This window comes from Bos indicus, chromosome 2 (assembly GCF_029378745.1).
Source record: "Bos indicus isolate NIAB-ARS_2022 breed Sahiwal x Tharparkar chromosome 2, NIAB-ARS_B.indTharparkar_mat_pri_1.0, whole genome shotgun sequence".
In the NCBI taxonomy this organism is placed as follows: Eukaryota; Metazoa; Chordata; class Mammalia; order Artiodactyla; family Bovidae; genus Bos; species Bos indicus.
This window is the reverse complement of record NC_091761.1, coordinates 15466913-15494863: the sequence shown is the minus strand read 5'-3', so window position 1 is coordinate 15494863 and position 27951 is coordinate 15466913. Positions and strand designations below refer to the sequence as shown.

The window sequence follows — 27951 nt, the reverse complement described above, 5'->3', positions numbered from 1 at the left end:
ATTTCAGAGCGGGGCATTGCAGGGGCTGAGGGTGGGGCAAGCCTTTTACCCACTGGGGATCCAGGTAACAAGTGCATTTCTGAGGACTTGGGTTGGAGTGTTGGGCTAGGAGGAGGGGAAGATGCCTGGCTCAACACCCAGCTCCTAAGATAGGCCTAGTGTGTGGGTTGAGTGGCTGGTAAGAGTGGCTGGGCTCCTGGCAGCTATAAGCTCCCACATGCAGGTACGCATGCGCCACGTGAAAAGTGCCAGGTGAGGCGGGGCGGGCGCGGCTGGTGGCTGCACGTTTACTCCTGCGCTTCAAGGAGCTCAAAGGAAAAATACCCGGAGAGAGAGAGACCAAGGAAGAAAGGTAAAAGTTTTGTGTTTTAGTATCTATAATGACACATTATACCGGCTTTTGGAACCAGGTACCCCCATATTTTCATTAGGTACTGAGCCCTGCAAATTATTTGGCTTACTGGGTGTGTCAGACATGCATTAGATTGTTGAAGAGGTTAGGTATAGGGAGCGTCTAGCAAAGCGTCTGGTAACGTGGTGGGTTCTGATAAACAAAAGGCTTAGGAAGGAAACTGGGCGTCTTCAAAGTACAAAAACATTAGGAGGGAAGTTTTGGAAGGGACTGCTAGTCTTGACAGAATCGTGAGCAGAGTCCTTTGATTTTACTTTTGCTCTTCTTTCCCCATCATGAGTACCCCTGGCTAATTCTAGGGCGTGGTTTGTTCCTTTGATCTTGAAGATTTCAAGAGCAGTTAGAGAAAAGACACTAAATCTAGCAAATCTTTTGCAGTGCTCCATCCGTGCGGTCAGCTGAGCAGTGTTTCGATACAGATTAAAAAGGTGGCTGTGAAATGTTAGAATTGAAAGGCTGCTTAAAGTGCCATTACCCCAGTGTACATTTTCCCAGGTAGATTTCTTCACTGTGTGTGTTTGAACTTCAAAGTAGAACAGGGTAAGGGTGGCATGAACCTGTGAAAGGTTTAAGGCTCTCAGTAGAAGGAGGAAAAATAAACTTAGCCTCGGGGGAAACCCTATTTTGTGTAGATGGTTGGATGGCATCACCGACTGAATGGACATGTGTTTGAGTAAGCTCTGGGAGTTGGTTATAGACAGGGAAGCCTGGTGTGCTGCAGTCCATGCGGTCGCAAAGAGTCGGACACGACTGAGCGACTGAACTGAACTGAACCCATTAGCTTAACTAAAGGAGTTTACATAGCTTGTTGAGAAACATTTTCCAGATAAGCCGCTGTTTTCTCTTATCTCGTTTTTACCTTTGCAACTAACCCATGAGCAGTAAACTCAGAAATCTTATGAAGTTTTACAGCTAACAAGATAATTCATGAATGTAATATGTTTGGTCTGGTGAAATCTATTTTTATTCATTGCATAGTACATAGAGTGCACTGTACTTTCTTCCAAGTAACTTTTGGAAGATATCTGGCAAAATAATTCAATATGACTAGCAGTTATTTTTTGGAGACTGGTATTGTTTTGACATGGAGAGCATTGAAAACATATGGTCTTTCATGTTTCTTGCCTTGTGCTTTCCTTAAAAATGTTTATATTTGCTTATGGTAAAATGCATTAAGTTTCATAATCCTGAACAACCTTCTGGTACACAGATTCACTTGCAAGCAGTGCGACTGGGGAAACAGAAGTTTTTACAAAAAAAGATGCGATTTTCTTATGAAGCTATGCATTTTATACAGTACAGGTGCCAATTTTGATCTTGATTTTTTTTCCCCTAATGTTCAAATTCAAAAGCAACTGTATAAATTATCTCTATGCCACCTTGCCAATAGCTTATATTTTCCATCAGTGAAAGTTTGGCCGGAATCTGTTGGCTCCAAAGTTAGGACAAAGTCTGAGCTCGTTTACAGGGTTTCTACCATAGTCACTGACCCTTGTGATTTTGACGGTGAGCGTTTCCTGGGCACACTGCAGAGTGAGATGGCTCGACTGAATGGTTTTCCTTGACACAGGATGACTATAAAAAGTACATTTTGTCATATACTGTGATTGATCTATTGGGCATTGTTGCTAGTACTGTTTCCTTTATGTCCAGAATCAGTAATCTTTCTTTTTCACATGTGCCATATTTAAATCACAGGAGAGGTAGTTTTGATTGTGCTCACCAACAGTGGAAATCTAAAGTAAATTTTGAAAACATCTTAATGTACATATTTTTAAAAGAGGGATTGTTTTGGGGTATACTGAAATCAAATCTGAGATTTCATGTTAGTTGGGCAAACTTTATATTTTGATTTATTTTGTTATGTGTTACAGTTTTATAGAACACATGCCATCTTTTAAAGCCATATAGACACTTTGACTTTGTTGGCCTTTATTTTAGTTGATGGCAAATTCAGCCTAAAACAGTAATTAGTACTAAATTTAGAACAGTTGTATCATGGTGGTGATGACTTTATACCAAAGGAGAATTCTGAGACCCCACTATAAGATTGGAAAATACCTTACTGTATTCAGAGTTGAAAGTTTGCAGCTTGTCTTTTTAAAGCCCCTTTATATTCCAGCTATGTCTTAATTTCTTGATTTATTAGAATTGTGTTTCTTTTAGAGAACTTTGGCATACCAAAGTAAGATTTTAAGAGATATCCCCTACCCCCAAATTTATAAAAACACCAGTTGAAATATCAGTGTAACTAATGCCCAAATGCTCATCTTATAATGAATGTGGTTTTCTAAGCACACAATTTTCCAGTACTTTGGGCCAATTTTCAACAAAAAAATTATTTAATCTTTATTTGAGGTATAGTTTAAGGCAAAACAACTTCACTCTTAGTACTTTGGAATTCATTCAAGAATCAAATTGTTACAAGTGATTCAATCTGTTCACTGTCTTGGGTTTTTCAGAGATTATCCACCTGTAGTAAATTGAAGAACCAAAAAAGGCTGTATTGTTAGAACATTTTCCAATTGGACCATTGAGTACTTTCTGGAGATTTTGTCTCTGAAAATGATGGGCATGGCATACACTGTTCTGTTTGTTTTGAGGAGAAGATAATAATAGCAACAAAGAGACAATCATTAGGATGTATAGATATTTCCATATAGACAGCATATGAATTCTCAAGGTTAAAGCACTTTAAAAAGGGTTTTACTTTTTGGAAGTTACATGGGCATAGAGATGGGAGAATCAGGCCAATACTTATTAGTATGATTAAACCATTCTTACAAAGGGTCTAACTACAATAGAAACAAGTCATCCAGAGCCTGATTGAAGTGAGGTAATGAATATAATAAGCTTCAGAAGCAAGAGAAAACAAAGTTCTTCCAAATGGTTCAGTTTGATAAGTATTAAAATTAGAGGGTGCTCATCTTGGAATGGAGAAGGAAATGGCAACCCACTCCAGTGTTCTTGCCTGGAGAATCCCATGGACAGGGGAGCCTGGTGGGCTGCCGTCTATGGGGTCGCACAGAGTCGGACATGACTGGAGCAACTTAGCAGCAGCAGCAGCAGCAGCAGCATCTTGGAATAGTTAGTAACATCACCATTTTCAGATGCTACTCTAAGGATTCCTACAAGTACTGTGGGACCTAGGTAAAGAGTACTTCTGATTATCCAGTTTCGTTATGAACATTTCATTCCCAAGGAAGAAATAATAGACCTTGTGAAAAGTACATGCCATGAAGTCATCAGAAAGAGTATGCCTCTCTGTTTTGCAAATTCTTGATATTCTGGATGTGCTTCTTATGATCTTAATTGCCTGAAATCTGTTTGGCATGCTTTGTAATCTTTCCAAGTCAATAAAATGTTTTGTCTTTTGAACATACTTCTGTTCAGATCCAGCTAGTACAGCAGATTTCCGAGTCTGATGTTGAATGGTTTTAGTTCAGAGCTTTGCAGACTGGGAATATTTTTGTAGTAAAAGCTACAAAGAAGGGAGATTTGCCCTATAATTGTATATTCTAAAAATCAGTCAAAACTTAACAAATTTAGGTCAAATATCTGAAAGTATGTGTTTAGTTCCTCAGTTTTAGAAGTTGTAAAAATATAGTTAAAAATATTTTTTCTTACTACAAACCTCTTTTCAGTATATCAGGATGAACAGAGTTCAGCTGAAGAAGAAAAATCAATGTATCTTTTGAGGAAAAGACTTCTGATGGATTTTGTTTTATTTAGACCTGTTCCAGCAGAATGCAGTTATGAGTCTGGAAGCTAGATGCTGGCCCACATAATCTGTGTGTCCTTCCTCTAAGGAGATTTGGTTAAGAGCAGTATCTGAGCCCCCAAAAGAGATTATTCCATTTTAAGGCAGTTTTGAGTTTTGGAGAAACTTTGTGTCACTGCCTCTTGCTTGAATAGGGGAATTTGACAAACACAGCAAAATCCACGGAAATGCTGGTCCCTCTTGAGAAACCAGTAGGAGGCAATGGCCCTAAAACTCTGTGCAAGGAGCAACTGAAAGAGGTCCCTGGTGATTTCTCTTGACTAGTTAGAAATTCTTCAAAGTCATATCTTGTTCCTAAGAGGCAATCTCTAGGCATAGCCAGATGAGAAGCCTTGGAAGATGGCCTTCACCTGGGGGCTCATTTTTATCAGTCATTCTGGAACCTAGTACTCGGGGAAAAGAACAGAAATCAAGGTCTTCTGTGAAGTCAGACAAGACTCTTACTCATCCCAAACATACAATTTAGAGAAGCATTAAAAAAAAAAAAAAAAAAGTGGACCATTTCTATAGAGTATCTTAAATTGTCAGATCTGGAAATTTCACAAAACTAGAAATTATTTAGTCTAATCCAATCACCTGCTTTTCCTATGCCTTAAGTACTGGACTGATTTAGTGGTGTAATTGCCAAGGCTTGTTTATGTGGCAGGGTGAAGTGAGTGGCCATCTGGCAAACTGCAACTTAAATTCCCATTCCCCTGCCTAATGATCAGTTGTCCTTTTGAAGATTATTTCTTCCTAACAGACCTATTAAAGACATGCCCGTAACCCAGTATTGCACACACTTCACACATGACATCTTATGAATTCCTAAATTAACAAGTGAGATGTTTTTGCAACTTTCAGTATTTTTAGCAATCCTTTCAACTTTCAATAAAGTTTTCTCTCAAGTGACCGATTTTTACTCTGACTGGAGTATAGGTGAAAACTGTTTATCCCTTGCGTTTATTTCTGTGTCAAATATTTATATCATTCTAAGACACTAAGTCACAGCTGAGTTAAACATTCTCATCTTACAGACAAGCTGTGCTTTCATTGGCTTCTATTTCCAACTCCAGGGTTCAGTATCTTGGAGAAGAGAAATGGGAAATGGAGCTATATACGTACATACGTGTGTGTGTGTGTATTTATTTTTTAATAAGAGGAATGTCTACAAAATGCTGACTCTTTGTCAGGCCTACTCACTAGCTAGTTTTCTCTTTGGTCTGAGTATTGCTGAATTTTGAGAGGTTGAAAATACAAATGTTAACTTTACTAATACCAGGTGTCTACTGTATCTCTATGGAGAAGGCAATGGCACCCCACTCCAGTACTCTTGCCTGGAAAATCCCATGGACGGGGGAGCCTGGTGGGCTGCAGGCCATGGGGTCACACAGAGTCGGACACGACTGAAGCGACTTAGTGACTGTGTCTCTAAATTAACCTAGTGTAAAATATTTTGGGCTTCTCAGGTGGCTCAGTGGTAAAGAATCCGCCTGCCAATGCAGGAGACGTAGGTTCGATCCCTGGGTTGGGAAGATCCCCTGGAGGTGAAAATGGTAACCCACTGCGGTATTCTTGCCTGGAACATCCCATGGACAGAAGAGCATGGTGGGCTACAGTCCATGGTGTTGCAAAGAATCAGACATTACTGAGCATACACACACAAGATATTTTGACAAAATATTTTTTAATTTCAGGAGGTACTTCACAATACAGCATGTTCTCTGTCTAATCTAATCTGTTCATCCAGAATTGCCAAATGGTTGATTTAGTCATCACTGCATTTCCAGTTGTCTTTTTAGTGGCATCCGTGTCACGTGTTCTCCAGTTGTCTGTTTATTTCTTTCATTTTCACAGCTTCCATGAGCTAATGTGGCTAATTCTCAAATCAAATATATAACCATTTTTTTGGTAGGCAGTCACTGTACATTGGGCTTCCCAGAATCCTCCTGTAATGCAGAAGACCCAGGGTTTGGTCCCTGGGTTGGGAAGATCCCCTGGAGAAGGGAAAGGCTATCCACTCCAGTGTTCTGGCCTAGAGAAATCCGTGGACTGTATAGTCCATGGGGTTGCAAAGAGTCGGACACGACTGAGCAATTTTCACTTCACTTCACTGTACATTACACATTTCCCCAGTTAGGCCTCTCAAGGAATGTAAGATCTAGTATTACCCTTGTTCTATAGATGATGAATTTGAGCTATATCTGATTCCAAAACCCAAGCTATGTTGGCTTTCAGAAACCGCTGCACCTCTAGGATATTTAGCAGGCAACACAAACCCACCATACTCCAAAGCAAATGATAATTTCCCTTGGGAAAATCGATAACAGCTCCAGATTTTATTTAACTCTGTTTCTTTTAGTGGAACCACCATCCCAGTCTGGCCTGAGATCTCAGTGTCTTTTTCTTTCTATTGCCCCTCGTGCCCGCAAACCCCAAGTATCTTTACCTCTTACTTGAACGCTAAATTGGTCTCTAATTTAGTGTTGTTTTTTTCCCGTCTCTCTTGTTCCTCTGCAATTAATTTTATTTTCCTTTTCTAGCTTAAACTTAAATCACAACTCCAATTAGTCGTTTAAATCCTCAGAATATTTCATAGCTTCATCACTGGCTACGAAATGAAGAACAGATGCTTCTATCTGATATTCAGTGTCTTCCTTTATTGTTCAGTTGCTGTCATGTCTGACTCTTTGAGACCCCATTGCTGGCAGCACACCAGGCTTCTCTGTCCTTTTCTATCTCCTGGAGTTTGCTCAAGCTCCTGTCCATTGAGTTGATGATGCCATCCAACCATCTCATTCTCTGTTGCCCCCTTCTCCCCCTGCCCTCAATCTTTCCCAGAATCAGGGGTTTTTTCCCCCAGTGAATCAGCTCTTCACATTAGGTGGCCAGAGTACTGGAGCTTCAGCTTCAGTCTTAGTTCTTCCAATGAATATTCAGAGTTGATTTTCTTTAGGATCAAACCAGTCTTCCTTTCTGGCAGAGATTACAAAACAAACAAACCTCAAACACCTGCCCTCATCAGACACATATGAAGAAAGGTTTGAGCAGAGCTTTCACCTTTACTACAAACAATAACCACATGCCAGCCTGGACATAATAGATGGTAACTGACACTTGCAGAGACAACAGGAAGTCTGAGGACCTGAAGGCATCAGTAGAATTTATACACTGTCCAGGGGTCCACGTCTGCTCTCTCCACTGACCTGTGGGAAGGCAGGCCCAATGTTGTTGCCAGAACTTTAGATTTTTTCAAGAGAAGCTAAACTCTTAGACTTTTTTATGATATTCTCCCATTTTTAAAATACTGGTAGCTACTTCAAATACAGCTTGCTTTCGCTCCCTCTCCCTCTTTCTGTGTCTTTCTCTTTCTTCAGTTAGAAAATAAAGCTAAACACTGACCAGGCCAAATAAATCATCGGGTAGCTGCATTCAGTTTGTGGTCTGAAAATGTAAGTAGTATGCTTCTCTCACTCCCCTGTGTGGGCTTTATGTTCCATTCCCGACCTTTCTCCCAGCCTGACTTCTGTGGTTTTGTCTCTCTGCCTTTGTTTTTGTAGTTCTTATCTGCAGAAAAACCTCCTTTATATCCAGTCTATTGAAGCCTTATCTACTGTTGCAGTCTATCTCAACTTCTATGTCCTCCACAAAGTCTCTCCTGATCCTCTCAGCCAGGCATCTTCCTTTCTTACAGACTTGAGTCATCTCTTCTGTGGTCCATTTCTTCACTCTGCCATGCATATTGGCTCTTGTCACTGACCTTCTACTTGACTGGAAAATGCATGAGGTAAGGACATCTCTGGAACCTCACAGTCTTTGTCAATAGCTTCTAAATATAGCTGAACTTCAACAAATCTTATTTTGAACTTGCCAAGAATGGGAGGAAGAGTCTGTGTTTTTCGGATATTTTTGTTTCAATTTAGCAACTGCAGGTCACCTACTTCTCATCTAAAGAAGATGGGTTCATCTTGTCCTCTTCTTTCTTGCACAGCCAAGATAGCATTTCACCATATCTATGAAAACTCACCTTTGTAACCCACAGTGTAACATGGCATCTGCTTACTTTAAGGAGAAAAAACATCATTGTGCAGGAACATCTTCTGGTATATAGAACATCGATCCGAGCCAGGATCCTTTCTCAGTAATAGGATCCTAGCCCACTCCTTTCTCAATAATAAGGCTTCCGATTTGCTCATTCTTGTTCTCATTTAGAGCACATGTATTCTTTCAGACCCTGTGAGGTATCACTCCATGTTCAGAATCAGTGCTCTGAACCTGAAGTTCCCCTGCTATGCCACATCAAGTTGTGGACTGCGTCTACAGACCAGCAGGCGGGCTACCACATAGCCAGTGAATGACCACAGAGTACATCGGGAACTTGGTCATGCATATTTAAAAGCACTCAGCCTGAGCACATTTTTATCGATGAATAATAGGTGCTTTTACTTACCTATAGCATCATACTGCAGTTTAAAAGCAAACCTGCTGCAATTAGATCCTCAGCTTTCAGGTGTAGAAAAGCCTTTACAGAAAGCAGTGCTCCTGTATAATCCTGATTCTTGTGCTCTAATCAGCTTGAGGGTTTTAGTTATAGTTTAAGAAACTTTGCTCAAGCCAGGACATGCCCTAAACTATATTCTCCTGAGCAGAGTTGTAGTTCTCTTTGTATTTAGCATAATACACATCAAAAACTGTTAAAAATATTCAGTGTAACAGTATTCAAGAAAACCTAAAAGAAAAATACCAATCTCCCAACCACCTAACATGTAATCATTAATTTGATTTCTTGTTTCCTTTCAGTATTTCTTCAAATCTGCAAATATATTTTAACTAGTGTCAAGCATACTTTGTGCGGTAAGCACACGTTATGAACTGCAATTTTGTTTTATATTAAACGTTTTTAACCCAACAAAAATGATTCTGGTATATGCCAGTAAATTGTTGCATCTTTTAATGGAAAGTGATCTAGAGCTATAATAGGACCTGCATGTGTATATTCTGAGGTTTTTAGTTCCTTGAGGGATTAAGAAAAAAGTCATAAAGGAACAATAACCTCACCAACCATATGTGTTTAGCCTCACACTTCAATAGCTTGTTATTTGCCAGTGCTAGAAACACAACCCTGTGATGGGTATGCACAATAGAGATTCATATAGAAACTAAAATCCTGTGAGACAGGTGCTGGCCGGTATTCATCTTTAAATGGGTTTAACGTGTATCACTTTTCACTTTCATGCATTGGAGAAGGAAATGGCAACCCACTCCAGTGTTCTTGCCTGGAGAATTCCAGGGACGGGGGAGCCTGATGGGCTGCCGTCTATGGGGTTGCACAGAGTCAGACAAGACTGAAGTGACTTAGCAGTAGCAGCATGAAAAATTTCAGTCTTAAAAAATAATTGACACTGATGCCTTATCAGCCAGTCCTGAGCCCTACATGGTCCAGGTGGCATTTCCTGAGGGGATACTGGGACGTTTCTGAAGCAGAGAGGCTCACAGGGATATCTCCCTTCCTTGTTGGCTTTCAATATATTGAACAGTATTGCATTTTGTGCACTCAGTTAAGTAGGTTTATGGATTATATTTTTTAGTTAAAAAAATAACTCACAATGGACAATTAGCTTAAAATTTCACAAAAGAAGTAGAGTGTTGAAGATAATACTGATAATAACAAGCACATTGTAACAAACATAAAAATTCTCTGGCATACTTAGTGGAGGAGAAATACATATGATGATTCATTTTAATGTATTATTAAACAGCATTTTTCATTCTCAGTAATTCCTTTCTACAGGAATTACTGTTTTTTTAAAGGCTACTGCTCCAACGCAAGCTTCACTGTGATGTGGGGCAGCACAGAATATCTGTCTGCCTTTATGGCCAGGAGCTTTGAGGCTGTGAGCGATGAATCTGGGGACCCCAAAGACCCTTGGATGGGGTGCAGCAGCTGCAGTGGGGACCTTGGGGATTTCATGGAGCAGGCATGGGGGACATCTGCTGGGGATAGGACGGATGCTCAACCTGCTGCTGCTTCTGCTGCTAAGTCGCTTCAGTCGTGTCCGACTCTGTGCGACCCCATAGACGGCAGCCCACCAGGCTCCGCCGTCTGCAGGATTCTCGAGGCAAGAACACTGGAGTGGGTTGCCATTTCCTTCTCCAATGCATGAAAGTGAAAAGTGAGAGTGAAGTCACTCAGTCGTGTCCGACTCTTAGCAACCCCATGGACTGCAGCCTACCAGGCTCCTCCGTCCATGGGGTTTTCCAGGCAAGAGTACTGGAGTGGGGTGCCATCGTCTTCTCCGTCCTGTTCTCACTAGTGGTTCCCAAACTTGTCTACATCTTGGTTCCACCTGGGGAGCTTAGACAACTTCCAGGGCTTGTATCCCATCGCTAGTGACTCATTTCAGCTGATCCGAGGTGTAACCTGTGCTTTGCAATTTTGCTTTTTAAAAAGTTTTTATTTTATATTGGAGTAGAGTTGATTAACAATGTTGGGTTAGTTTCAAGTGTACAACAGTGTGATTCAGTTATGCATATATCTGTTTTGTTTGTTAAATTCTTTTCCCATTTAGATTATTACAGAGCATTGAGCTGAGTTCCCTGTGCTATACAGTAGGTCCTTGTTGGTTATCTAATTTTTTCTGAGGTAATCTCTTTTTAAATTTTTAATTGGAAAATAATTGCATTACAGTGTTGTGTTGGTTTCTGCTGTGCAATTTTTAAAAGATCCCAGGTGATCCTAATTTGCAGGCAGGATTGGGAATCACTATTTTAGAACATTTCCAGTGTTCTGTCAGCATATAAAAAACAGCTCATCTCTGTGCCTTTTCAAACAGGAAGATCTCTTACTCCTGATGACTAATTTTGAACTACAAATATCAAATTACGTTTTGAAATTAAAATTTTTCTTTGTGTTGCAAGTAATTGTGTTCCAATATCAAACAAAAGGCAAACAGAACTGGAAATTTTTTAATAGAAACATTTCTAATAGAAGCAATGTAATCTCCTTGCTCTGGGATTTATGGCTAAAGATATTTAAGTAAATTTTTCAGTCACACCAAATCTAGTAAGACAAGTATCATCTCTACAATCATCAAGAAAAGTCTTGTAGTAAATAGAAGATAAAACCTTGTCCTGATCTTTGACAAAGACTGCATATGTCTGCTCTGAAACATTTAGTGTAGTTCTAGCCAATAGACTTTAAGAAAGACAGAGCAAATCCAGAGAATAGAAAAAGGAAATCATAAACTATTAAAGCAAAGTAGATGGTGGGTAGTGGGTAGGAGGAGATCACATTTTTGAGAGAGGGAGAAAAAAAATCTAGTGTTTTGCAATCTGAAAGTCAGTGTGATCGTTTATTTGAAACCTAAAAGCCTCTTGATGAAGGTGACAGAGGAGTGTGAAAAAGTTGGCTTAAAACCCAACATTCAGAAAATGAAGATCATGGCATCTGGTCCCATCACTTCATGGGAAATAGATGGGGAAACAGTGGAAACAGTGTCAGAATTTATTTTTTTGGCCTCCAAAATCACTGCAGATGGTGATTGCAGCCATGAAATTAAAAGATGTTTACTCCTTGGAAGAAAAGTTATGACCAACCTAGATAGCATATTGAAAAGCAGAGACATTACTTTGCCAACAAAGGTCCATCTAGTCAAGGCTATGGTTTTTCCTGTGGTCATGTATGGATGTGAGAGTTGGACTGTGAAGAAAGCTGAGCGCCGCAAAGAATTGATGCTTTTGAACTGTGGTGTTGGAGAAGACTCTTGAGAGTCCCTTGGACTGCAAGGAGATCCAACCAGTCCATTCTGAAGGAGATCAGCCCTGGGATTTCTTTGGAGGGAATGATGCTGAAGCTGAAACTCCAGTACTTTGGCCACCTCATGTGAAGAGTTGACTCATTGGAAAAGACTCTGATGCTGGGAGGGATTGGAGGCAGGAGAAGAAGGGGATGACAGAGGATGAGATGGCTGGATGGCATCACTGACTCGATGGACGTGAGTCTGAGTGAACTCCGGAGGTTGGTGATGGACAGGGAGGCCTGGCGTGCTGCAGTTCATGGGGTCGCAAAGAGTTGGACACGACTGAGCAACTGAACTGAACTGAAAACTTACTAAGGGATTCCCTTGTGGCTCAGCAGGTAAAGAATCTGCCCGCAAGGCGGGAGACCTGGGTTTGATCCCTGGGTTGGGAAGATCCCCAGGAGAAGGGAAAGGCTACCCACTCCAGTATTCTGACCTGGAGAATTCCATGGACTGTATATAGTCCATGGGGTCACAAAGAGTCAGACACAAGTGAATGACTTTCATGTCTCCTTTTTTCATGACTGTCCATAGGCATCGGATGGAGAAATATCTGAATATCTTTCTTTTCTTTACTATATAACACATTAGTGGCTTGGGCAGCACATCCTTTCTCACTATTCCTGTAAGTAGAAGATACTCAGAGTAAAGATTAAAAATATCACTTCCTCAAGAGTAAACCTTTATTTTCTTTTTCAGGTACCAATCCAACTGACTCTACCTTATGAAGGCCTTTGAATATCGCTCTTCTCCCCGTGTTTCTAGTTCAGGCCAGGGTGTCCTTCCTGGATTACTGCAGCGGTTTCCTGACTGGTCTTCATGCATCCTGACTCGTTCTCTTCTAGTCTATTCCCATATCAGGACACACACCACTCTGTAACCTGGTCCTCCATTTCGCTCACATTTCCCCCACCATCCAACACAGTACATGGCATGTAGAGGATAGAGAATAAATATTTCTTGTGTAAGTTGAGGAATATAGTTCTTTTCCCTCTTTCCTCCTCATTATACACCACTCCAAGCTTCTCTTGAATGAGGAAGCTCTCTGGCTAAAACAGATGAGTTATGAAGCATGGCTGCAAGAGCAAGCATGTGAGGAAACAGATACACATATGCTCCTCAGCTGAACTTCTTGACATCACCAATTTGGAGATTATGATCAAATGCCGAGTCTGTTGTCATTACCTTCTAAAAGTTCTAGGAGAGAAAATTTCTACTTTTTCATTTCTTGAATTAGTCAATGCTGTACTATGTAGAGGGCTTCCCTGGGGGCTCAGACAGTAAAGAATCTGCCTGCAATACAGGAGACATGGGTTCCATCCCCAGTTCAGGAAGATCCCCTGGAGAAGGGAATGGCTACCCATTCCAGTATTCCTGCCTGGTTAATTCCATGGACAGAGGAGCCTGGTGGGCTACAGTTGATGGGGTTGCAAAGAGATAGACATGACTAAGCGACTATGTAGAGTGAATCATTAGCTACAGGTTTATGAATGGTTTTTGTTAGGTTGATTCTAATTTATAGCTTTATGTCTTTATATTCTGTCTTTATGTCTTTATATTCTGTCTTTATGTCTTTATATTCTGTCTTTATATCTTTATATTCTGTATATTAGTTAGTCTATATTAACTTTTATTTAATTGTAAATTAAATATTTCTTGTTCAATTTCCAGGAATTTGGTTGGTCACAGTAGCGATTTTAAACTTAAAATTGCCAAGTGCAGAGCATAATGTGTCTAAAGCTGTGCTTTTCTATAACATTTTAATTTCAGTGTGGATAATCATAATTCCATAATTGCCAAAAGATCATGGCATCTGGTCCCATCACTTCATGGCAAATAGATGGAGAAACAGTGGAAATAGTGGCAGACTTTATTTTGGGGGGCTCCAAAATCACTGCAGATGGTGATTGCAGCCATGAAATTAAAAGATGCTTACTCCTTGGAAGGAAAGTTATGACCAACCTAGACAGCATATTAAAAAGCCCAGACATTACTTTGGCAACAAAGATCTGTCTAGTCAAGGCTGTGGTTTTTCCAGAAGTCATGTATGGATGTGAGAGTTGGACTATAAAGAAAGGTGAGGACCAAAGAATTGATGCTTTTGAACTGTGGTGTTGGAGAAGACTCTTGAGAGTCCCTTGGACTGCAAGGAGATCCAACCAGTCCATCCTAAAGGAGACCAGTGCTGAGTGTTCATTGGAGGGACTGATGTTGAAGCTGAAACTCCAATACTTTGGCCACCTGATGCGAAGAACTGACTCATTGGAAAAGACCCTGATGCTGGGAAAGATTGAAGGCAGGAAGATAAGGGGACCACAGGGGATGAGGTGGTTGGATGGCATCACTGATTCAATGGGCATGAGTTTGAGTAAGCTCTGGGAGTTGGTGATGGACAGGGAGGCCTGGTGTGCTGCAGTCCATGTGGTCACAAACAGTTGGACATGACTGAGCGACTGAACTGAATCACAATTAGATTAACAAATTTCAAAAGTTTCTTGAGTCTTTTAAAAAGCAATTTTGTGCGTACATTTTCTGATTAGTTATACAAATGGAAATGTACTTATATTTTAAAATTTGACATTATACTTTTCCTGATTTTTCCTTATCACTAGGAACATGGCGCACACGGCCTGTGCAGAACTTCATTTCAGTCGCTCAGTCGTGTCCGACTCTTTGCGACTCCGTGGACTGCAGCATGCCAGGCATCCCTGTCCATCACCCACTCCCGGAGCTTGCTCAAACTCATGTCCATTGAATCAGTGATGCCATCCAACCACCTCATCCTCTGTTGTCCCCTTCTCCTCCTGCCTTCAATCTTTCCCAGCATTAGGGTCTTTTCTAATGAGTCAGTTCTTTGCATCAGGTGGCCAAATACTGGTGTTTCAGCTTCAGCATGAGTCCTTCCAATGAATATTCAGGACCGATTTCCTTTAGGATGGACTGGTTGGATCTCCTTGCTGTCCAAAGGACTCTCAAGAGTCTTCTCCAACACCACAGTTCAAAAGCATCGATTCTTTGGTGCTCAGCTTTCTTCACAGTCCAACTCTCATATCCATACATGACCACTGGAAAAACCATAGCCTTGACTAGATGGACCTTTGTCAGCAAAGTAATTGGTAAATAGAGTAATTTGTAATCTGTAAAGCAAAGTAATTGTGCAGTAGTTGGTGACCCACACAATAAAGGTTGTTGGCAAGAAGAAAAAGGAAGGAAAATAACTTCTCTAGTTTTTTTTTAAACAAGTGTTTGTTATTTCTGTTATCAGCTTCCCAAGCCTTGGTGAATCACTGAAGGCATCAGCAATAGTTTCAAAACAAATTTTGAAAAACGATATTGTGATCTGATATGCATTGTCAAGATTTTTCCTGAGATTAACTTCATCCATTTATTGTCCAGATGTATTTCTTTTGTATAAAATAATTATTCCTTTATCCCATTTTTCTATTTTTTCCTCTTTGATTTGTATGACTTTGTGCATTCTTGATACTGTCACCCTTCCATGCCTTTTGTCTTTTTGTGGCTAGTTTTGCCCTTTTCTTTAAGTGTCTTTTAATTGTAATATGGTTTTAACTGTCAATATCTTTCTTTATGAATTAAGCCATTTATACATAAACATGCACACACATATTAAAACCTGATATTTAACCTGTGAGTGAAGTCGCTGAGTCGTGTCTGACTCTTTGCAACCCCATGGACTGTAGCCCACCAGGTTCCTCTATCCATGGAATTTTCCAGGCAAGAGTACTGGAGTGGGTTGCCATTTCCTTCTCCAGGAGATCTTCCCAACCCAGGGATCGAACCTGGGTCTCCCGAATTGTGGGCAGATGTGAGTCACCAGGGAATATACATGTGAGTTGTATGCATATTTCTAAGTGTTATTTTTATGATTCTAAACCTCATTATTTGAAAAGCCTATTATTTGTGGGGCGGGGGAAAACAAAACATTTATACCACATTGATTGCAAGTGATCTTCTGAGTACAGATTTGTCCACTAAAAAATAATCTTCATGTTGAATAAATAGTGCATTTTACATTTATTTATTATATGCAAAACTCCAACTACAAAGATTCTCCTGATACTTTCCTGTTTATCCCAGGCCAAAAAATTACACCTTATACACAATGACAATGTATATTCTCTCTTAGATAATATTTTATGATAATTACTTGACATTTATAGTCAGATGACTAGCGATGGATCCGAAATATAAGAAATCACTTCATAATATCTTTTGAGTCGCATCATAAATGCCAGAACATAAAATCATAGCTAACACTCATTGTGTGAGCACTGGCTCATTACCAGACACTGTTCTAAGCATCTCACAGGCATTAATCTATATAGTTCTCACAACCTCTCTATGAGGTGCGCACCCCCATCCCCACTTATGTATGAGAAAACTGACAGAGGTCAAACAACTCACCCCAATTGTCCTGGAAAATACTGGAGCTAGAATCTGAATACAGGCTTACTGGGACACTTCTGAAAACAAAAGCGACTACTGCTCAAAACTCCTTGGACCATAGGTGTAACCAGGCAGGGGGTTGGTACCAACCAATCTGTGTGGCCACCTAGCCATGAAACATCTTCCAAGGATTTTTATCCCTTTGGACACATAATCTTTGTGGGTTTTGACATCCTTTAATATGTGAACATAGCTAGTCCTTTGCCTTTTTGCTTTAAGGAGTCATTTACACCTTGAGGCCCCAACACCCAGCAAGACGCAGCATCTGGAGTCCTGCCAGAGTGGGCCTCATAGATTCCTTGCTCTGGCTTGTCGATGACGTCCTGGACCTCAGCCAGAGGTGCCTCCATGCTAAATCTGTGTGTCATAAGGATTGGTCCTTGCACTGTGACCTCTTTTAGATAGAAATAAAAATGACACATCTAGGCCTTCATGCTGTGTAAGAGGAAGGAAATAAATACTGGGTTTTTGAAATATAGCTCAAGAGTGAGAGAGCAGTGAAGCTGAGACCGTAGGGCTTCCAAGGCCTAATTTGGCATCTCTGCTGATTTATCATCCTATATATTGTTGCTTTATCATCCTATATATTGTTGCTGTGTAGAAAAATCTGTGACAGGGCACAATTCAGCATCAGTCTTCTTAAAGCATCCTGAAAAGCGACCATCATTTACTACTATTGTTGTATAAAGATAAATTAAGGTTTCTCTTTCTTTGTCTCTTATTTAATTGGGCTCATTTCAAGGTCAGGTATTGTATATATTTTAAAATTTTCTATATATTATTATACTTTGACACGTTAAAAAGAATAACCTTTCTGGCTGTGGAGAAATGGCCCCTTGTGAGGCAAGCTAATTCTTAGAACTAGCAGAGGCTGCAGTGCAACCATGTCTTTGTTATGTAAGTGAAAGTTGCTCAGTCATGTCCGACTCTTTGAGACCCCATGGACTATACAGTCCACGAAGTTCTCCAGGTCAGAATACTGGAGTGGGTAGCCATTCTCTTCTCCAGGGATCTTCTCAACCCAGAGATCAAGCCCCACTGGTCTCCCATGTTGCTGAGCCACCAGGGAAGCCCTCACCAGTTAGAGCAGCACCTCCTCTATCTGGTCCATACACCACAGGTACAATATGCCTCTACTTTCCTCATCCCAAGGCCAGGTGCCATGCAACTAGAGGACCATCCCTATTAGTCCAAGGCCCTTTGAAATAATTCAAATTGGCCAATCCTGACCCTTTACCTGTCCTATCTTGCTTTTCCCACATTGATAAAGATGGAGGCCCAAACTTTCCTCCTCCTGTCTTCTGCCTGTGACCACCTGGGTGATCTTCCACATGGCCCTGCTGTGCCTCCTCCCAAGACCTGTGAGTGTAATGAACTTTGTCTTTCTGAATCTCTCCTCGGTCCTGTTCTTACGGCTACCCCTGCTCTTACGGCCAATCAGCAAAGTGCTCTGGGCGTCGCTCTGTAACCAGCAGCAGCAGTGCCCGCCTGAGACATTTGCTCATCTGACTGTCAGCTGCTCCACCTGTCCCTGACTCTCAGCTCCTCGGCTGCCTGAGTGCCTCATGCTGTGGTCTGAGGATGAGGAGTGGCAACGATGCCGTAAGGAGAACAATGGAATGGTGCTGCATCAAAGCCGCACTTCACTCTTAGAGCTGGTCCTGATTCGAGTGCTTTGCATTCATAGAGAAGCACTACAACTGAAATGGGAAACTTGAAAACACTTTCTTGACTTAATAGGTTTCTTGGTTGTATTTTTTGATGAAGGGCTTTTATTGACTCAACAATACTAGCCTTGTTGAATAAAGCATCTACACAGATGAGAAAAATCTGATCATTATCTTGTAATGAGGTATGAGTGATTTTTTTTTTTTTTGGCATTCCCTTATTGGCTTCATACAGAAGCCAGTAGATTTGGTTTGATATTTGACTTAATTTCCCTTAGGCATGTCCAGAAACAGAAGCTCTTAAACTGAGCCACAGCCATTAATCATACAACAGGTGATTACTAAATGTGGAAGGAACAATAAAGGGAGTCACTGGTTGTTTTTAGACTGTGATGTGATCCTTATTTTATCATGTTTTTCTGAATATTGGTATGCTTAAAATTCAAATGGGAAAATGGTTTTTCCATTGTACAATAGAGTGAAAAGTCATAGGTCAAATTTATCTTAAAGCTACTTAACAGTTTACTTTTACTAATAAGTAATATATTTTTAATATGTTATCAATAATGGTAAATAATTTGGGGAGAACACCTTCCCTTATATTTTCATTTCACGGAGTCTTGGCTATTCAGGATGGTATTCCAAAACTTTCATGTTTGTTGTAAATTATAAATTTATTTGATTATTCACTTGAGGTATTCAAGAGATTACTTAGATATTCTTTTTGTTTTTTTCCATAACTTTTTAAATGTAATTCAAATTAAATTCTATTCATCTAATAAAGGCATTTGGGAATTTCAAGAACTGCAAGTGAGGTAAAAAGCCACATTTATTAGCCCAAGGAGGTCACTATAAAGCTCAGATGTAAAATCAGTTTCTTACAGCACACAAAGGGTAGAACTCCCTTTGGTTTGTGGCAGCCATCAGGAAACGGTGATACATTGTTCTTCGGCACTAAGTTGCTTCACCACCAGCAGGTTTTAGTTAAGGTTATTATGATGGTGAAAGACCCTAAAGAGGGCTCCCTCCTTCGCTCCTTTAAGTCTCCTTCCTAATAACCTACAGCTGTGTGAACACCGTCAGCTGTGGGAGTTTCTGATGGGCATGTTGAAAGTGTTGGAATGTCACTCCATATGGTTCTTGTGGGCTTCCTTTGATGACTCATATTCCGTCAGGCCAGCTGTCAATGGCCAATTTCTCAGCTGGGCTGATGACTTGAAAAGCTACTCTCTAGTCTTTGTTGCTATTAAAAAGCTCAGAGCTCTTTGCAGTGCGTAAAAGATGGAGACACACTCCTGTTGAATTAAAGCAGCCAAGGTTCTGAATAGGACAGTCTCCTGAACTCTCTGTAAACTTTTTTTTTTTAAACATACTAAAGTCCACTTGGTTGGGGAGAAACAGAGTAACTTGGAGAGAAATTATTACTGTTTCAATTGCATGAAAATGTAACCACACATTTGCAAAAGAGGACCCAAATGCAGCCCTGGGCACAGATTTAAGAAGTGATCCTATTTTGTTGGCTTGTAATGGATGTATTAACTTTAAAACTTGTTTGCTGAAGAAAAGCAAAGAACATAAAAAGGTAATGTCAGTTTTACTGTAAAACTTTAATTTAGAAAGAATTAATGGGATCATTATGTCTTTCATTTGGGAAAACAAAGAGGGACATTATTGACAGAGCATAAAACCTGCAAACTAGATATAATAATAAATAGAATTTAAGGGGGACAAGAGGTAAATATACAAAGCCTAAATCTGTAAAGAGGTTAAAGTTTTATTATTTTTTACTCTTTTATTTAGGATCAGTCTTGTAGTGTCTGAAGAAAATAATGTGTTTATGTTTATATGTTACCCTTTGTTGATTTTTAGACATTTTTTTGGAGGGGGGATTATTTTGTTTTAAAAAGATAGGTAAGGAGACAGTTTCTAGGGAAAAGAATTTCAAATGATTGCCTTCCTATCTTTTGACTTGCCTTTAAACTTCATTTAATTTCTCTGTGTTTCTGTTTACCTGTTTTCACAGAAGGCAAGAAAACACCAAGTTAATTCCAGGATATGAGGAATGTCTTTATAAATACTTACACTTTCCCAATAGTCCTAAAGTCTATACAAGTGATGTTGTAACACAAAGGGATAATAATGATTATTCCTATGTCATTAGGTGTTAGAGTAGAAATGTTCCTGCATTGCCAGGATCAATTAAAGCATGTTTCTGTAGAAGCTCAAAGCTAAAGGCTCTAAAGAACATCAGTGGAACCTCATTTACCCAAAATTAATGGGTCCTGGTGCAGTTGGAATTCCAAGAAAAGGGGTATCGTTGTGTGATCCTCACCTCTCTAATTACACAGCTACTTTGATTTTGATTTAACACTATCCTCACGTTTTCTGAGTTTGTGTATATCGTGACGGCCATTTATTACTGTCCACACACCCACTACTTCATCTTTCTGCATACATTTCATGTCTTCATCAGGAAGACATGTTTTGTAGGCAACTTTTCTATTATGTCTTGCAAACAAATCTCAATAGTTGGCCCCTTAAGTCTTTTCTTACCTAGTGTAAGAAATGTAAGAATTATTCCTTGATGCTGCCTTGGAAAGCAAGTGCAAGTGTGGAAATAAAGTGCTTTATTCACTTAAACTGTTTTCTACAATGTGTTAAGTTACTTAAGACACATCTTAGAAAATAGGATGCTGAGAATTGCCGAAATTAGAAGAGTGAACATTTGAAATGTGGAGGGTTTATTAAATATTGGCAAACAAGTACTTAGGTGTAAAATATAGAGATCATATATATAACCCAGTAAGTAATCTTGTTTCTTAAATACTTCAACCAGGATTGTTATCAAGCCTATTTGTGGTTTTATTTCACAAAACATGAAGAAGAAAAAGAAAGAAAAAGCACAAGATAAAAATTGCAAAGATGTCAAGCACAATAATTGATTACTTTTTATATGATAATACTGGGTCTGTTTTATCTGCATTTGGAGTAAAATTATGGCCAAGTCAGTGAGCACCCCCCTCCCACCCAGATATTCCCTTTCATGTTCTCACCGAGGACACGCAGGAAGGGAGCATCTCGCTTATTTAGATACACCTTAATCAGTGAGTTAAGTTATAAAAATTAGGCCCTGTGTGGAAGCTGAGAAGATGAAGAATAGAAACATTATTTCCCAATAAAAAGTAAAAAATGAGAAGGCACTAGAACAATTAGACATCCACAGGCAAAAAAGTAAATCTAAACCCAAGTCTTTCTTACACACTCACCAAAACTAACTCAGAACAGATCCTTGACCTAAATGTAAAAGGTAAAACTAGAAAATAACATCAGAAAGAAGTCTAAATGACCTGGGGCATGACAGTGACTTTAGACATAACATCAAGGTACCATCCATGAAAAACATATTTGATAAACTGGCCTTGATTAAAACTAAAATCCTACTCTATGAAGGACAATGTCTAGAGAATGAAAAGATGTTACATATCATATGTCATTGGGAAATTGCGAATTAAAGAACAATAAGATGTTAGAATGGTCACAGTCCCAAGCATTGACAACATCAAAACCTGCAGAGGACAAAGAGCAACAGAAACTCTCATTCATTGCTACTGCTGCTGCTGCTAAGTTGCTTCAGTAGTGTCCGACTCTGTGCGACCCCATAGATGGTAGCCCACCAGGCCCTTCCATCCCTGAGATTTTCCAGACAAGAACACTAGAGTGGGTTGCCATTTCCTTCTCCAATGCATGAAAGTTAAAAATGAAAGTGAAGTCACTCAGTCATGTCCGACTCCTAGTGACCCCATGGACTGCAGCCCACCAGGCCCCTCCATCCGTGGGATTTTCCAGGCAAGAGTACTGGAGTGGGGTGCCATTGCCTTCTCCATCATTCATTGCTAGTGGAATGCAAAATACCGGGTTGGTTAAAAGTTTGTTTGGGTTTTTCTGTTACATCTTATGTAAAACCTGAATGAACTTATTGACAACCCAATAGTACAGCCACTTTGAAAGATGGCTTGACAGTTTTTTACAAAGCTAAACACTCTTACCATCTGAACTATCAATTGTGTTCCTTGGGGTTTACTTAAAGAATGGAAAACATGTCTACAGACAACCTGTTCAGGGATGTTTATAGCATCTTTATTCATAATGACCCCAACCTGGAAGCAACCAAGGTGTCCTTAGTAGGTGAATGAATAAATAAACTGTGGTACCTCCAGAGAATGCTTTGTCACTCAACAACTAAAAAGAAATAAACTATCAAGTCATGAAAAGACATGGCAAGACCTTAAATTAGCATCACTGACTGAAAGAAACCAAACTGAAAAGGCTACATACTGTATGAGTCCAACTATATGACATTCTGGAAAAGGCAAAACTATGGGGATTGGGGGCAGGAGGAGAAGGGGACGACAGAGGATGAGATGGCTGGATGTCATCACTGACTTGATGGACGTGAGTCTGAGTGAACTCCGGGAGTTGGAGATGGACAGGGAGGCCTGGCGTGCTTTGATTCATGGGGTCACAAAGAGTCAGACACGACTGAGCGACTGAACTGAACTGATGGAGACCAAGATCAGTGCTGCTGGGGGTTAAGAGAAGGGAAAGATAAACAGGCAGAGTACTCAGAACTTTTAGTGCAGTGAAATTATTCTGTGTGATACTATAGTGGTGGATATGTGTCATTAAATATTTGTCAACATTTATATAATATGCAACACCAAGAGTGAATACTAATGAAAACTATGGATTTGGGGGTAGATAATGATGTGTTGATTTAGGTTCATCAGTTTTAACAAGTATCCCTTTGTGGTGCCTGGATGTTGCTGGTGGGAGAGATTGTGCATGTGTTGGGGGCAGGGGGTATGTGGGAACTCTCTGTACTTTCTGCTTAATTTTGCTGTGAAATTATAACTGTGCCAAAAAATTAAGTGCATATAAATGGCTGAGGACATTTAAAGACTAGGACTGATATTTTATCCCAAGATACCTCAAGCAGCTGCAAGCTGCTGTACATCTCCCTCTGTGGCCACAGACCTTCGATGGAGGCAATGCTGCGTGTCCTTGAGCTTAGTCGTAATCTGGGGTGGGGGGGGGGTGAAGGACTTGGGATGGTGGCAGCAGAGAAGCATGGCAAAAGCTCAGAAGAAAAATCAGGGCGTGGGGTGAATTCCTGTCAGAGAAGCAGCTGCCAGGTGGCTGGTTCTGGACGGAGCCAACTCACCTTTCCCCTAGAGAGATATACTAAGGAAGATAGACGTTGGGTGGGGCTGCATGTGGGGGCTGGATGATATCTCACATCTGCTTTCATCCCTGTGCAAAAGAACTTATTTTATTTTACATTTTTGGTTCTTTTGGGGTATGTAGGGGATAAAATAGTGAAGAAATGTGTGTTCAGCACAGAATAGATACTGTTTAAAGTTGTAAGTAAATGGAGAAAAAATGAAAGAGGCAAACTAAATGCGAGATGGGTAAGAATAAAGGTGTTGAATATAAATATTACATGAAAGTAGTTCATTAATTTTCCATTTTTAAAAGCACCATGGCAAGTTTATAAGGAAACATAAAAATGAGCATATTTTAAGCTGATGTTTATGGGTACATGAAGAAATAAAGAATATTGAGGGAAATGGAAAGTTTTTTTTTTTTTTTTTTTTAATTCTAAACTGCAACATAAGGACATCTCATAGTTCAGTCAACTAGAAGGGAGATAAAATAGTGTCCAGGCATTTCTTAATTGGAAATTTCTTTTTCTCAGCCCAAAAAGAAATTTTCCATCTGTTTGAGCATCTGCTTACTGTGGTTCAAGAATTTCTCCAATTTAGCAAGTACGTGTGACAATTGTGACATCTGGGAATTTTTATGAGGGCGCACAAAAGAGTTGAGGTGGCTGGTAACTGGTTTCATGAGCTTTCCACAGATTCCTTACATATACACAGAATTAAAATAGTTGATCACATGGCATGTTTAAATAAACGTTCTTAAAAAGAAGCGTTAAACTGATGCAATGCTGGAATTGCACATGTTTTTTAACCTGTTACCATGAGAAGAGCAGAAAGTGGTTTGCCCAGTTGCAGGCCATAGGAGAACTTAGGAGATGGGACTTCTTGGTCTGTTGGCAAGGCCTACCCCTTTGAAGCTTTCAGAAAGTTGCCTCCTTTCTAAAACCACCACAATGTTGTAAAGTAACTATCCTCCAATTAAAATTAATTTTTTTTAAAAAGTTGCCTCATTTCTCTTTGTCTCAATTTGTCCACTGGTTAAAATGCAAGTTTAAATACCAGTGTATTCTGAATACACTGGAATGTTGAGGAAGAAAATATGCTAGGGATACAGTTGCTATAGATGAATGTCTGTGTTCCTCCTCGTATTTCTGTGTTGAAGTCCTAATGCCCAGTGTGATGGTATTAACAGGTGGGGCCTTTGAGAAGTGCTTAAGCCACGAGGGTGGAGTTCTCATTAGTGGGCTCAGCGCCTTATGAAAGTGGCTCCAGAGAGATCCCTCCCTCTCCCGCTGTGTGAGGACACAGGCTGTGAGCTAGGAGGCAGGCCTTCACCATAACACAACCATGCTGGCGCCTTCTAGCCTCCAAAACTAGAAGAAGGAAATTTCCATGATTTTTAAGTTACCCAGTCCATCACATTTTGTTATAGCAGTCTGAAGGGATTGAGAGAACAGTCTGTGAATGCGCATGAAGATCATTATAGTTGAGTCTTCTCCTACCTCTTATGTTTACTTAGAAACTCTGGATTCTGAAATTTTGTAATTTCTCATTTTCATTTGAGGGGAAAAAAACCATGGCCTTAAAAAATTTAGAACTTCTGAATATGTCTTGAATATATAAATTTTTCTTTCTACCTTTTAAAAGCTGGAAAAGTTATCTTGTTAAATTATTTCCGGTTTGTCTTTATAGTTGTATAAGGTCACCACGTTTTCATTGTGCTCTTCAGTGAGTGTCAAGCGCCTAGTAAAGCAAATGATTTTGTGCAGTCATTCTCCATCTTTCCTGTTTGGAAGGAAAAGACGCAAGAGTACTCGTTTAGTTGGTAATCTGGCATGTGCTCAAAGCAATGATCTCTTTCCCTTCTGAATTTAACATATATTCCAGTTCAACTTTTGTTTGAATGGGTTTTCTGTGGTCTCACAGTACAGGACATCTGGCTGTGGTCATCAGGGGTGGCTCCAGGTGACCTGAGGGTTCTGTGTTCCTGGCCAGGCAGCTAGTCTTCAGATCATGACTAGAACTCATGAGATATCCAGTTTGAAAAGGTCTTGGTCTCCGCTCACTCAGAATTATTCTGTGTAGAAGGGACCTTTCCTGTCCGCATTCTTTTCTTTTGATTTGATTGGAATTCTGTGGGAGTGAGATGATGGGTGAGAAAGGCTAGAAACTGAGGAATTTTGATGCAAAACCTGCCTGATGTTATGTAAGGTAAATAGTAGTCGGGAGTTAATATTTCCTTTAATTACTATGCCAAAGTACATCTTTTCTCTCACAAGAAGCACATATTTTCTTTCAACATCCTCCAAGAATCAAATAGTATGAGAGATTTGACCTCTTAAATGATCCTTTGTATTTTGCTGAACTGCTGCTGCTGCTAAGTCGCTTCAGTCGTGTCCGACTCTGTGCAACCCCATAGACGGAAGCCCACCAGGCTCCCCCGTCCCTGGGATTTTCCAGGCAAGAACACTAGAGTGGGTTGCCATTTCCTTCTCCAATGCATGAAAGTGAAAAGTGAAAGTGAAGTCACTCAGTCCTGTCCGACTCTTAGCGACCCCGTGGACTGCAGCCTACCAGGCTCCTCCATCCATGAGATTTTCCAGGCAAGAGTACTGGAGTGGGGTGCCATTGCCTTCTCCAGTTGAATTGCTAGAATCTTGTATTTGCTATTCTATTATCTATGTCTATATCTGAACCTATAATGTTAAGAAAATTAACAGAGTCAAAAATTGAGAAAGAATGAGTATATTACTGTGGAATATATGAAAAGGTGCTCAGCCTAAAATGAATTAGGGAAACAAGAGCATAATGAGATACCATTTTTACATACAACAGGCTGGAAAAAATTAAACAGTCTAGCAATATACCAAGTATTGGAGTGGATGTAGATAACTGAATTTCTTATTCATTGCTGGTAGGAATATAAATAGTTTCAACTGCTTTAGACTATAATTTGGCATTATCTTGTGAACTAGAGCATTTGTAAACCATGTGACTCGGTATTTCTGCCCCCTTATGTATGTGTGTGAACAGGTGTCTGTAACAGCCGTCTCCACACCTGGACACAGCCCGGCTGCCATCCGTGAAGGGAGCAGTGACAGTGTCGTGAACCAAGGATCATGATTCTGCCCAGCTGTGTGCACCCAAAGCAAGACTGAAGTAAGAAGGACCAAGAGGAGCACCTAATACAGGTCTAATGCTGAGAACGTATAGAATCGTTTCTTGAATAGATGAATGATAACAGCCATTCATTTGGGGGACTGTGTGAGCCTTCAGGTATTGACTGGTGAATGTTTAAAGAGCCCCTCCCTTTTATCCTGTTTCTCTCTGATGAGGCCACAGATACTTACTAAGAGCCCCTTTACCAACTATTTTCACATCACTTAATGATTCTGTATTATATCCATTTGTATTTTAATGAGTAAATTTTTCACTCTGCCCTTTTTGTTACTAAAACCAGCTTATGAACTTCTGGAGGGCAAAGGCCACATTCTGAATTTCATTTTTCTTTTCTTACAGAACTACATGAAGTAGGTAATCAGTAACTGCTTAGTAGTGAAACAAAATTCTACTCAAAGTTTCCTCTTTAAAAAGAAAAAGAAAAAGTATTTTGAAAAGAGCAAATCATGGTCAAAAGTAAAGTCTTTCAACTGGGTTAGGTGCTCCATGACTTCAAGTGGATACTCTCGATAAAGAAAAATTTAATATATAGACAGTGAAGTTGTAGCTACTAACTTTATGTGTAGGAATATGTTTGTGACAAATACAAGGAAATTTTTATATGGTAATTCTAGGATACAATGAAATTCTTAGCATACGAGGCATCAGTGATAGAAAAACATTGTCTGTCTGATATTCACCCAATTAAAAACATCTAAGCAATGTGCTATGCTCATTATCTTGCTAAGAAGAATGGAATCCAGAAAGCTGTTCTTATTTCTAAGAGATTATTTTTGTTGTTGTTGTTTAATCAAGTACTAATCAGGAGAGAGGTACTTTATATAGCAGGAGAGCCAATTTATCTGACATCAAGACTGTCCAGGCAGTTAGCCTTAGATTATTATTCTTAGAATTATGTTAGACATAGCTTTACTTCCAATTAAACTGTACTTCCTGTTGTTCCAGTGGTTGTAAGAGGCAAAAATTTAAAGAAAAGAGAAAAAATGTATTTCCCTACACTTCCCCTTCTAACATCTCCTGTTGTAACCTTCTAATGTTAATTAATTCATGTGTATCAGATAAGGTTCTTTTGATAGACACCAATAGAAATCCCAAACTGAAATAACTCAACCAAAAAGGAAGCTCATTGTTTCATTAATTGAGCATTCTGGATCTGTTATGATTAGGGTTTATTACTAGTTCTACTTACTCTGGGTTGGCTCCATTTTAAGGCAGGGTTTTTAGTGGCATTTACTTACATAACAGGAAAGAGAACTTCTGCCTTTGAGAATAGAGCAAACGCTTGATTCTGGTAAGTTGATATTGAGCCATGGACCCATCCTTGAATCAATCAGTGTGACCAGGGAAATAGAATTAGTTTAGACCTACAGTACAAGTCTTCTTCTTTGGATGTGGGCCTGGAGAGCCAGTTGCTTCTGAACACACTCGTACATGCCTGCTCAGTCCT

General features: G+C 39.8%; 1 long non-coding RNA gene across 1 annotated transcript in view; it reads left to right on the top strand.

The window, feature by feature from the left end:
• The first annotated feature begins 250 nt into the window (after window positions 1-250).
• The window catches only part of LOC139186946 (uncharacterized), a 223449-nt gene continuing 195748 nt past the window's right edge, over window positions 251-27951 (top strand). The window contains exons 1-2 of the long non-coding RNA XR_011570635.1: window positions 251-352; window positions 26358-26515. This is a non-coding gene — a long non-coding RNA (uncharacterized lncRNA). The remainder of the gene's footprint in view (window positions 353-26357; window positions 26516-27951) is intronic.